Genomic DNA, 10706 nt, shown 5'->3' on the forward strand with positions numbered 1-10706 from the left:
GGCTAGAAATCAATACAGGCTCTGGAGAGCTTCATGATTACAATAGCCATATGAAGAGGCAGGCATCCATGCTCCAGTTACCTGCTGTTTCCTAAAGATGTTAAAATACAATTGACAGAGCAATAGAATCCCTTTTTCCTCTATGCAGTTTGTTGAACATCCACGTAGTTTCCACTTCAGCAGTGATAAAGACCACTGCCAAGGTGGGCTTCTTTTATTACCTTTTTTTTTCCTATATTGTTAACAAAGCATTTCCCTGTGGGATGGGCTGCACTGGCAGTATGTGTCCTAGCTGCATAGCGAGGAGAGACTGTGCCAAGCAGCTGTAATGCACGCTTTCAGTGGTCTTCTTATACTGCAACAGGAGTCCCACCTTGATCCAAAGGTTTCCTATCTAATTGAGCCAGAGCTTTCCTATCTAATCCTTCTGTTCTGGAAGAGGCTGATACCCAGTGTCATCAGTATTTAGCCCATGGGTTGCATAACGTTTGAATGTGGCTGTTCAAGGTCTGGTCATAACTACAGATATAAATTACAAATGCCTGGATGTGACCTGCCTTAGTGAGGGGTTTTTGCGTATAGTTTCAGCAGAAATAGGTGCTGTGTAGGAACTGAATAGCAAGCTCCTGCTTATCAGAGCAACCTTTTCTTGACATATATAAACCAGCTGTTACCTGATGCTGCCAGAACAAAATGTAATGAACAGTCAGGATGTGGCCAGTCACTCCTGTGTTGGCACTGTAATGCACATCTAGGGAAGCTTCATACTTTGTAAGTTAATGGGATTATGTGCAAGGGAAAACAGTTCTCACAGAAATGTAAAAAAAAGTATTTTTTTTCATTTGAAGACTGGAAGCACCAACTGAAGGGGTTTCAGGCACAAGATGCAAAGACATTACCTGTTCTTCTTTTGCCAGTTTTAACCATGCACATTCACTCAGGGATGGGAATTGCTTCAGACTGACCTGAATGAAAAGAGTTAAAAAATCACATAAAGTGGAAAAAATAGTAACAAGCTACTGCTCAGTTTTCTACTTTTTTTTTTTTTTTTTTTTTTTTACAATTGCAAGGTAGAAAAGTGCCATTTGGCTTAGTGAATTACCGGGTGGGGAGCTGAATCAAAATAGAGAATAATATGCATATACACAAAAAAAAAAAACAAAAACAACCTTTGGAGCATTTTGAAGTTGCCACAGGTGATATTTTCCCTGTACTAACAACTGGTGTGAGCCCCAAAAATAAGTTGAATGTGAACAACATCTTAATTTTATGCTTTACCTTTACCTCGTGTGTAGTGTTAACCCTGGATGGGACAAAACCATCATCTTTGATACTCTGTACATTTTCCTGATTTTTTTTCCTAAGTCTGGAAGCAGAATATTATAGCTCAACACACCTGAATTACTAGATGAACAACTCTTCCAAAACATCACGGAGAAAAAGCTGCTGAAGAAGGGCCTGTGTCCTTCATAAGTTTGCTAAATTGTACCAAAAAATAACAAGTATAATTTCCTAAAGATTAAGTATTAGTTGGAAAATTACCTGCAGCCCGTCACTCATCTCAATGACATTCTAAGCCACTTGTTCCTAACACTCTGGACTCGAAGGTATCCGATGAGATATACAGTATCTGCATGTGCATCCCCACTGTCCTTGGAAAGGAGAACAAACTACAGCACTTTCCACCCATGAGTCAAGCCTTCATAACGCTGAGAAAAGACAAGAACACATCATCTCTGGCTTTGCAAAGAACAAATGAATGCTGAGACCAAGCACAGCCTTTGCAACCTGTATTGCTGTGGTTCCTGGCACAGTGACGTGGGGCTCTGGGTTGTGATGGAAGGTGCTTGTAGAACCTCGTGAAAATGACAGGTAATCAGCTGCAGCATGCGGGGCTCCCATGCCTCTTGCTCCCAGACCTGGGTCTGGCAAATACTGTCCTCACTGTCACTTCCCTCTGAAAAGTACTGCTTTCCTCGGGACTTCAGATGGTAGAACGTGATGATAATGGCGAGAGTACTAATTTTCTTATTATTTTATTATTTTTTTTTAACACAATATAAGAAGGTTTTATTTCTCCGTTCCTGAAGAAAACAAAGAATTGCAAGATGAATCCTATTTAAAAAAACTTGTTAAGACCCTTGCGGTAGTCCCTATTTTGTGAATCATCATTTGTGTTTGAAGCGTTAGTTCTGCTTATTGAGTCTTCCCGTTCCTGCTTTTCCTCCTTGTGATTCACGGCTCGCTGAAGCCCGGGTGGCTCTGCACCCCAAACGGGTTTTAATTAAGAAGCTGGTGAATCCTGCCTGCACTGTATCGGCGCTTGCCTGCTTGCTCCCACCACAGTCATGAGACTGTTTATCTTCCTGATTGAAGAGTAAACTAATTACAGTAGCTCTAATCAGCTTGTTACGTCTTGCTGAAATAAAAAGGAAAACAGGAAAAAAAAAAAAAAAAAGCCACTACCTCTGTGGTGAAAATCTCCAGTGAGAACATGACTCCCTGAAGAGTCGGGAATGTATATTACCCATCACCAGTACGTGTGACACCACCAAATGTCCTCATCCAGCACTGTAATTAAACAGAGACTTGCACAAGCTACCCTGATGTCATATGCTTATTTTGTTCTTTTCACCAGAAGCTGCAACAAAGGTGCTTTAGTGTACTGGGTCAGTCTCTAGGGACCTATGGTTATGCTGTACATCTTACAGACTCATAACAGGAAAAGATGGCCTTCAGGTGAGATCTTGTCTTTTTCCTGACTTGCTTTGCAGACTAGTTGCATTTTCTTTTTCTCCCTTATCTCAGTTTCTGCAAGAATACTAGCTTTTCTCTAGACTGAAGCCTAGAAGCCTCAGACTGGGAAAAAAAACAGAGACACAAGCAGAAAAGAAATGGCTCAAATCTCCTAACTCTCCTCTCTTCTAGACAAAAGTGGACTGGGGAGGATTTGGGGGAGGAAGGGATGAAAACCAGATGATTACCCAGCCAAGAGCAGTCATGCAGGTGCTTTTGGCATCACCACAGCTGCCTGCATTTACTTCTTGGCACTGCTCATTCTGGCACATAGCAGCGTAGGTTGAAGGTGGTGATTAAAAGCCACTGCTCTCACCAGGGCACCATTTGTCGACCTGGCTTGCAAAAATCAGGAGAAACAAACAGAAATGAGTCAAACATAAGTACCAACCTGTTACAAGCTTGGTTGGCAGCAGTAAAATATTTATTCAAGAACTAATCCAATAGATGCATGTGAACCTCTGCCAAGCTTAGTCAGCACGACAGCAAAACCTCAGCCTGAGCTGGCATGCAGATGGGGTTCTCTCCAGATTAGTTTTATTCAAACAAACAGGCAGAACAATACAAACAAAGAAAAAAAGAAAAACAAAGCCACCAACCCTTCTTACTGCTAGGGTAGAAAACTTTCAATGTCCAAGAACTAGAAAAGTGAAATTTCTGCTTAATGGCAGTTTGGATCCTTGGCATGAACCAAAGGCTTTGGTCTACTCGGTTTTGAAACAACACAGAACAGAAAGATAAACCCGGCCCTGAAGCCTTCAGGTTCCACAGTAAGCAGGATTTCCAAAGCTACCACATTAAACTCATGCTGAACTCTCCTTGCTGTGTGACCCAGCTCAGCGCCCCCACAACCACCCAAAAATCAGGTGCTGAGATTACTTAGCCCTCCTAGCACAGCACAATTAATGGTATTCCCAGATGAGACAGCAGAACACACACACCAGCTTGTTTTTAGCATGTCTAGCCCTAGCCCATCAGGATAAAAGGCCAGCAACTGCGGAGGTCCTCCCTTCCAGCAAAATTTTATTTTGGAGCCTGCAGACTACAAAACAACCCCAGCCACCAGCGCCAGCCAGAGCTGTTCACACCACTCAAAAGAAATAAGGCAGAGCTGATCTGTCCATCTCCTGGGGCATCTCAGTGAGCCCTACAGTTTCAGATCAGCCCTGACAGATTAATGGAGATGCTTTCTTCTGCACATCTAGGAGGGGGGAAAAACAAAACAAAACAAAGCCAAAAACAAAAACACAGCCAGTTGTACCTGTTAAATTAACTCATTCTCTGTAATCAAAGCTTCTTTTAATAATTAAAGCAAGTCCCTCAATTCACATCTTTCTGAGGATAGCAGACTGTCTGTTTCATAAATAGCTTTTGACTCATAAACAAAAACTTTCTTCACCAAAGAAAGAGTGATGAAGACGGACTAAATATAATTAATGTATGATGAATAATTAACAGACCTAGAAACAAGTTTAAAGAGATTTAAAAAAAAAAAAAAAAAAAAACAAAGCAAAATCCAGGCCCTTTAAGTGAGGAAGAACAGCCTGCACTCCCAAGCTGCCGTGCTTGGTGAGCGCATTTCCCCAAGCTTAGCAGCACTTCCCTGCTGCATGCAATCAGCTGTGTCCATAGCCTTGATGAGTCTGTAAAGATTGTGTCACTTCAGCCCCAGCTGCAGGATTTCATGCCAGACGTGCTGAACGGGGGTGAGCAGGCAGCACAGAGGCTGTGGTGGCTGTGCAGCAGGAGTCCCTGCTTGTAACCAAGCCACCGCAGGGAGATTAACGCGCTGCCAGGGGAGACTGTAACTGGAATACGATGTGCTGCATGTTAACAGTGAGCTTTATAAAAACAAAGCCCAAAGGGGGTGACTTCAGCCCTCTGGGGCCAGCACTGGGTGCCTGTCCTGGGGCTGGGGACACTTGCTCCTAAGTGGCGGGGCCAGGGATGCCCTGAGGCACAGCACATGCCTGCAGCAGGGCCTTGCAGCTTCCCTAAAGCAGCAGCTCTGGGCTGGCAGCAGGACAGGGAGGTACCAAACCTGTGCCTGTGGTCCCAGGTCCACTGCCAGGTCCCGGCTCTTCACACTCGTGGAGCAGGGCTGCACACATCCCATGTGAGGGTTGCGCTGTGTATTTGTGCAGGCAGACGGGGCATGGCTGGGATGTGCCAGGGTCAGGGGCTATTGCCATGGGCTTTGGCAGTGGCTCCTGCAAGTGGGGAAATAAATTAGTATGATGACTGTCTTCACAGAGACCTCTCCTTCCTATCCACATCCACGTGTGGTTTAAGCACTGTGTGAACCCCCTCGAGTCGTGTGCAGAGCAGATGGAAAGGCAGCAAACCTCACCTGGGGGAAATCAGGCCATTGCTACAGGCTTTGTATCTGCATCAGGCATTTAATGCTAACTATTGCTAATATAGATTTATTAATGCAACAATGAAAGTGATTTTAGACCACAGGATAAAAGAAGGAAACCCCAAATTAGCATTAGCAAGAAACCTAATCTTGTCTCCAAATAGTAACAGTGACTCAGGAGTCAACAGCCAAGAAAACCTCTACAGATCTTATGAGCTCTGTCAAACCAAGCTGTAAAATGTCCAGGGCTACAGAGGAAAACACAGGAGCTGAGAAGATGATGGAAGGAGACAGGTTGTGAGTTTAGAGCTTGTCTATGTGAAGGAATCAGCAGTCACTGCTGATCTGAATAAATATCCCTGCACATGGCTTGCAGAATCCCTCCCTGCGGGACAGCTTTAGTACAAAACAAAATTGGCTTTGATCAGGCATAATTCTTCTGATTAACTAGAAAAAAAAAAAAAAAAAAAAAAAAGGCAAAAAAAAAAAGCATGAAGGTTGCAGAATGGCTGCGATGGCTCCTCACAGGCCACCAAAAGACTCCAGCAGCAGCAGTGCATCCAACACCTGCTCTGAGGCTGATCCAAACCCTGACATAACCACAGTGCCAGCAGGTCAAATACACTCCGACGTGCCCACGTCTGGCCAAGACTAAATCCATTGCATCAGATGATTCAGTGGCACACAGAGCTGATGTTAAAGAGCTGAATTACAGCTTTGACAACCCCCTGGGCTGTGGGCTGGGCTCACTGTCAGGGAATAGCATGGATGAGGATGAATGAAAGGGTTTGACCGAAAACCAAAACTGGTGAGTCTGGAAAGGGGCTGATCCAAGCCTAACGAGTGGGCTGGCTAACAGCAGGGACACGGGAATAGTCTTAGGCACGTGTAGCACAGTGCACTCACTTTGCTGTTTCAGAATCATGGCATCGTTAAGGTCAGAAAAGACTTGGAGAAGACGTTTTGCTATAAATGACAGTACAAGCGCAGAACAACGGGGAATCAGCTCCCGCAGTATATGTGCAGGCTGGAGTCTAGATGAGGAAGTCACACCAAATTAACCTGCGGATGCAGATTTATGACTGAATTATTGTGGCTTGGCAATTTACTGCGCTATGGTAATTGAGTTTGGGCATGTTCTCAGCAGGTGGCAGATGTGCAGCAAAATGCTCTGGGTTACACGCTTTCATTGCGTTTACAATAACACACTTACCTTGCACTTACTTTGGGTTAAGGTTACACAGAGATTTACTGTGGCTCAGGTACACGGAGTAACCTGTTTAGCCACGGAGCTGTGCCCGTGTGTCAGAGCCCAACTAGGCACAGATCCCCCAGGTCTGCATGGGGGATCTCAGGGCACATCCGACTGCCTTCCTGGAAAATGAGCTCAGTAAATGACTTGAGGGATGAAAGCAGAATCACAGAAGAAGATTACAGAGAGTGAAGCACTGGAATGTGATCCAGTAAGCTCAGTGCAACGGTGGTAAACTTTATCTACTTACAAAAAAGTAAGACAGTTTTCCACGAGGCCACATCTTTAGGTATAGAAAAGTAGATTGAATGTTTCACCCTGTCTGCAAACACAGTGAGGCCAAGTCCCAGAGCAAGGGATGCATCAGAGCTGGGCTCCAGACCCCGGTCTGCAGAGGAAAAACTCTGCTCTGGTGGGACGGGGACTGTGCTGCTGAGCACAGCACGCACAGCATGCACAGCACACACATCTCCTGCTGCTGGAACACGTCCTGCAGCTTGTAGAAAACTCACCCAAACAGTCTGAAACTCTTTAATCTCTGCTGATAACCAAAGGTGTGCATCTTTCCACTTGGAGAGGGCAAAGAGTAGATGAGCTGAAATACATTCAATACCAATTTGGGAGTCGTTTCCCTGTCAGACATAGGGCAGAAAAATCCCTGATAAAGCTTTGGCCTTTCAGCTCACATCATCTAAAGCAGATTTCTTCTTGAAATGAGAGTTCAGCCAGCTCCCAAGGATCCAATCCTTGCAATTTAGCCCCTGCTACCCACATTAAGACAGCTGAGCACAGGGCACTTGACATTGAGGTTCAAGCACCAGACCTGGCCGTCTTCAGCATCTGTTGTATTTGCTGGGTTCAGCTACATCAATGCTGCATAAAAGAGGCAATTTGTCAATGTGCTGTGACCCGGGAAACCCAATTGGAGCCAAAATAATTAATTATTGCAATTACCCTGGTCTGTTCTGCTGGCCTGTAAGAGTCAACGCCCCAGGGTGTGCACCCAGGGGACAGGCTGAGGATCCCAGCACTGCGCTAACAGGTGGAAGCAGGCAGCAGTCCCTCTGCCACCCCCAGGTGCTCAGCACAACCAGCCTCAGCCTGGAAAACCAATCGTGCCAGGCAAAAAGGCCAAAGAGATCCATTTCAAGCCGGGGAAGGAACATCAGAGAGATTTTCTTGAGCTGGGGAGGGAACGTCAGCTCCCGTTGGCATGTACTGCCATTCCCTTCTAAATTCATAAAAGTGCTCAAGCCCAGGTGCAAAGGACAACATGGGATTCCTCTGTTGCTCCCTTATGGGTATTTTTCCATCAGAAAATGCCCATTTCTCCCAGCTGTTCAGCAATGTGAAGAGTCTTGACATCCTGAACATCTTTTTAGCGTGAAAACGGTCTTGAAAGCTCTTCTTCTGCCAGAGCCTCAGCAGGATTTGAACACATTCCACCTTTTGTCTGCTTTTGTTTTATGGTGGCTGCTGCTTTTGTTCCCCCCCGTTACTCTTTAAAAAATGTTTCAGAGGGTTTGTGCCCTGTGACATCTCTCTGGTCTCACTGGGGTCCCTGGGGACAAGCCCTGAGCATGGCACAGCCGTGTGCAGTTGCTGGGAACGAGCTGGCTGGCAAGTGGACCCACTCAGCTCCCCTGGGAGACAATAAATATCCCAGAAAAATAAAGGCAGGTCAAGCTCTCCAGAACTTTTCGGCAGACTTGCGTTGCTTCCAAAACAACACATTATTTCCCCAGACCTCTTATAAAGATTTTTATTTTTTTTCCTGTTTGGAGCAGACAGATAGGTTTATCCAAAGAATAGCAATAACATCTCCAGTTATATGAGAACACTCCTCTGCCTTGCTGAGAAACAAGCTCTTATGAAGAGCAGAAGTGCCGTGGAATAAGCCCAGAGATGCCCCAAACTTAAAATCTGTCAAATCCAAATTCTGTCAGCACCCAGAGGGTTTCTCTTTGTGAGGCAATGGCACTGTACCACAACATTCACAGCAGTGAACAAAGTCTCGTTTTATCCCTTATTGCAGTTAATTTCTGTACCTCTTTATTATCGACCCTAGCCTGACCTTCCTCTCCATAATTGCTCCAGAGAGAGGAGGAGTATCTTTTTAATTTAACTTTATTTTTTTAAATTCAGAGGCACAATTGTCACAAGTCTCTAGGCTGGAGAACTAAGTCATGTTTTTGGGGGCTTTCTGTCCACTGGACAACTTTGATATTTTACCTTCTTCATTTTCCATTTTTCAATTTTATTTTATTTATTTATTTATTTATTTTTAAGAAAAAAGGAACCAATTAGTAATTAAATAACTAAGAGACTAATGAGATATCACTTGTGTGATTCACAAATTGCCTCTGTTACCTGAGTGGCACTCATGCAACTCAGGATATCATAAATGGATATTTGTATTCTCGAGCTATTGCAGCCAGCAGATCAAAAAAAATCTCTGGGATATTTATCCCAGGAGTTCACACCTGCCCTCCCTAACAAGTGGCATGAGACAGAAGGGATCTGTAAAAAAAAACAGTGTTAAGCTCTTCACGCTGCCCTGCTGAGGAAATTAGTTAACTCAGGCTGAGCACGTATACGGGTGACTCCGTTAAATGGCTGCACAGTACAGCTTTGGGACCCAAAGCCCCAGTCTGTTAACCTGCCTTCAGAAGTTCCAGCTCCAACAATAAATCTTGGAGGCTCGCTTACAGAAAAGCTCCACCGTCACCTCCCTGCAGAAGAGCAACTTAATAAATGCAGCAGTGCTTATTAGTGACTCATAAAAGCATCTGCAGTCTTGCCTGTGAACCAAACAGAGCGCAGCTTTTCGACAGGGATACAATGAGCAACTGCCTCTCTGAACCATTATATGATTAATTCTGTTCTCGTAGGGTTTTAGCCAATTTGTAAGCAAGCTCTACAGGAGAGCTTGGCCCATGATCCACGGCTTGCAAGCAAAAATAATAATGTTACGTGTACTTTTAATTTGGGGTTGACTTATTTGCAGGTGTAATTATTTGAATCCTTATATAAACTACAGCAGAGAAAATACAGATTAAACTCTACATCTTTTTTGTGTGTTTTTAAACTGTACCAAGACTGCAGTGTTGAAGCAATTGGAAGTGGAAGATATCTCCTTGCTCAACTGCCCCCACGCTGCTCAACTCAACTACAATGACACAAAGCATTAAAAACAATATTTTATTTTATTTTATTTTATTTTATTTTATTTTATTTTATTTTATTTTATTTTATTTTATTTTATTCCCAAAAAGGAGAGAGAGGGGTTGCAACTAGGCCAGAAGCAAATTGCAGAAAAGGGTTTTGTGCTGTGCTCTGAGCCAGAATAAAGAAAAGCAGCAGCTGATGAAAGGATCAAAAGATGTTCAACTTGTTGAGGATGAAATGCCTGGCAGAAGAAAGCAGCACGTGCTCCTCGATGCCCAGTCAGACACTTTTTCCCCCTCCTCTGACGCACGTGGGGATGGAGCAGGCTGGAGAGCTGCTGTTGGGAGCTGTGAAGCCTGGCCCTGGGACCTCCGGTTCCCCACATCAGGTCTGGCCAAGCCCACGAAGGATGAGCAGTTTTTTTGCTCACCTGGCACCTGATTCATACAGATTCTACAGCTGCTGACTTGGAAACACACATAATTCACCATTTCTTACATTAAAATCACATCAGTGCTGTCAAACATCTTGATTCTCTGCACCTATGGGGCCATGTGGGAAAAAAAACAATATGCATTTCTACTGAACAGACTTCTCCTCCAGCTGTATTTTATTCAGATCTATTCCTCCCCTCTCCCCATCACATAATTATTTAAACTTAATCCCATATCTATCATAATTCCACTGCTGCCCAACAAACACCTTCGTCACTGTGGAGCAGGAGTTTTCCCCCTGGGATTTCCCACTGCTGAGAAAAAGCCACTTCGGGAGGCAAACACTGGAAACACAGCCAGAGGAAAGCGGTGGCTTCAAAAGGTTTCTGTTGTGAAAATCCAGGGCTGTAAAACACTTTGAGCAAAACATCGCCTATGGGGGGAGCGCAGCTTCAGCCCGGGCTGTCTGGGAGGAAGCGCCACGGCTGCAGACAGTCTTTGAAGATATATTTGTGTGATAAAGTATGTCAGAAGCTCTGGAGACAGCAGGGAATGAAAAGATAGAGGCTGTGACAAAGTTTGGCTTGCTGAAAGATCTCATGTCTTGCACTGGGGTGTGGACAGCACGGACAAGGAAGAGCCTAGGCTTTAATGGGCAATTTTTAAATATAAGAATCGAGCAGCTGGCAATAGAGAA

The sequence above is a fragment of the Aythya ferina genome (genome assembly GCF_964211825.1).
Source record: "Aythya ferina genome assembly, chromosome: 22".
Lineage (NCBI taxonomy): Eukaryota > Metazoa > Chordata > Aves > Anseriformes > Anatidae > Aythya > Aythya ferina.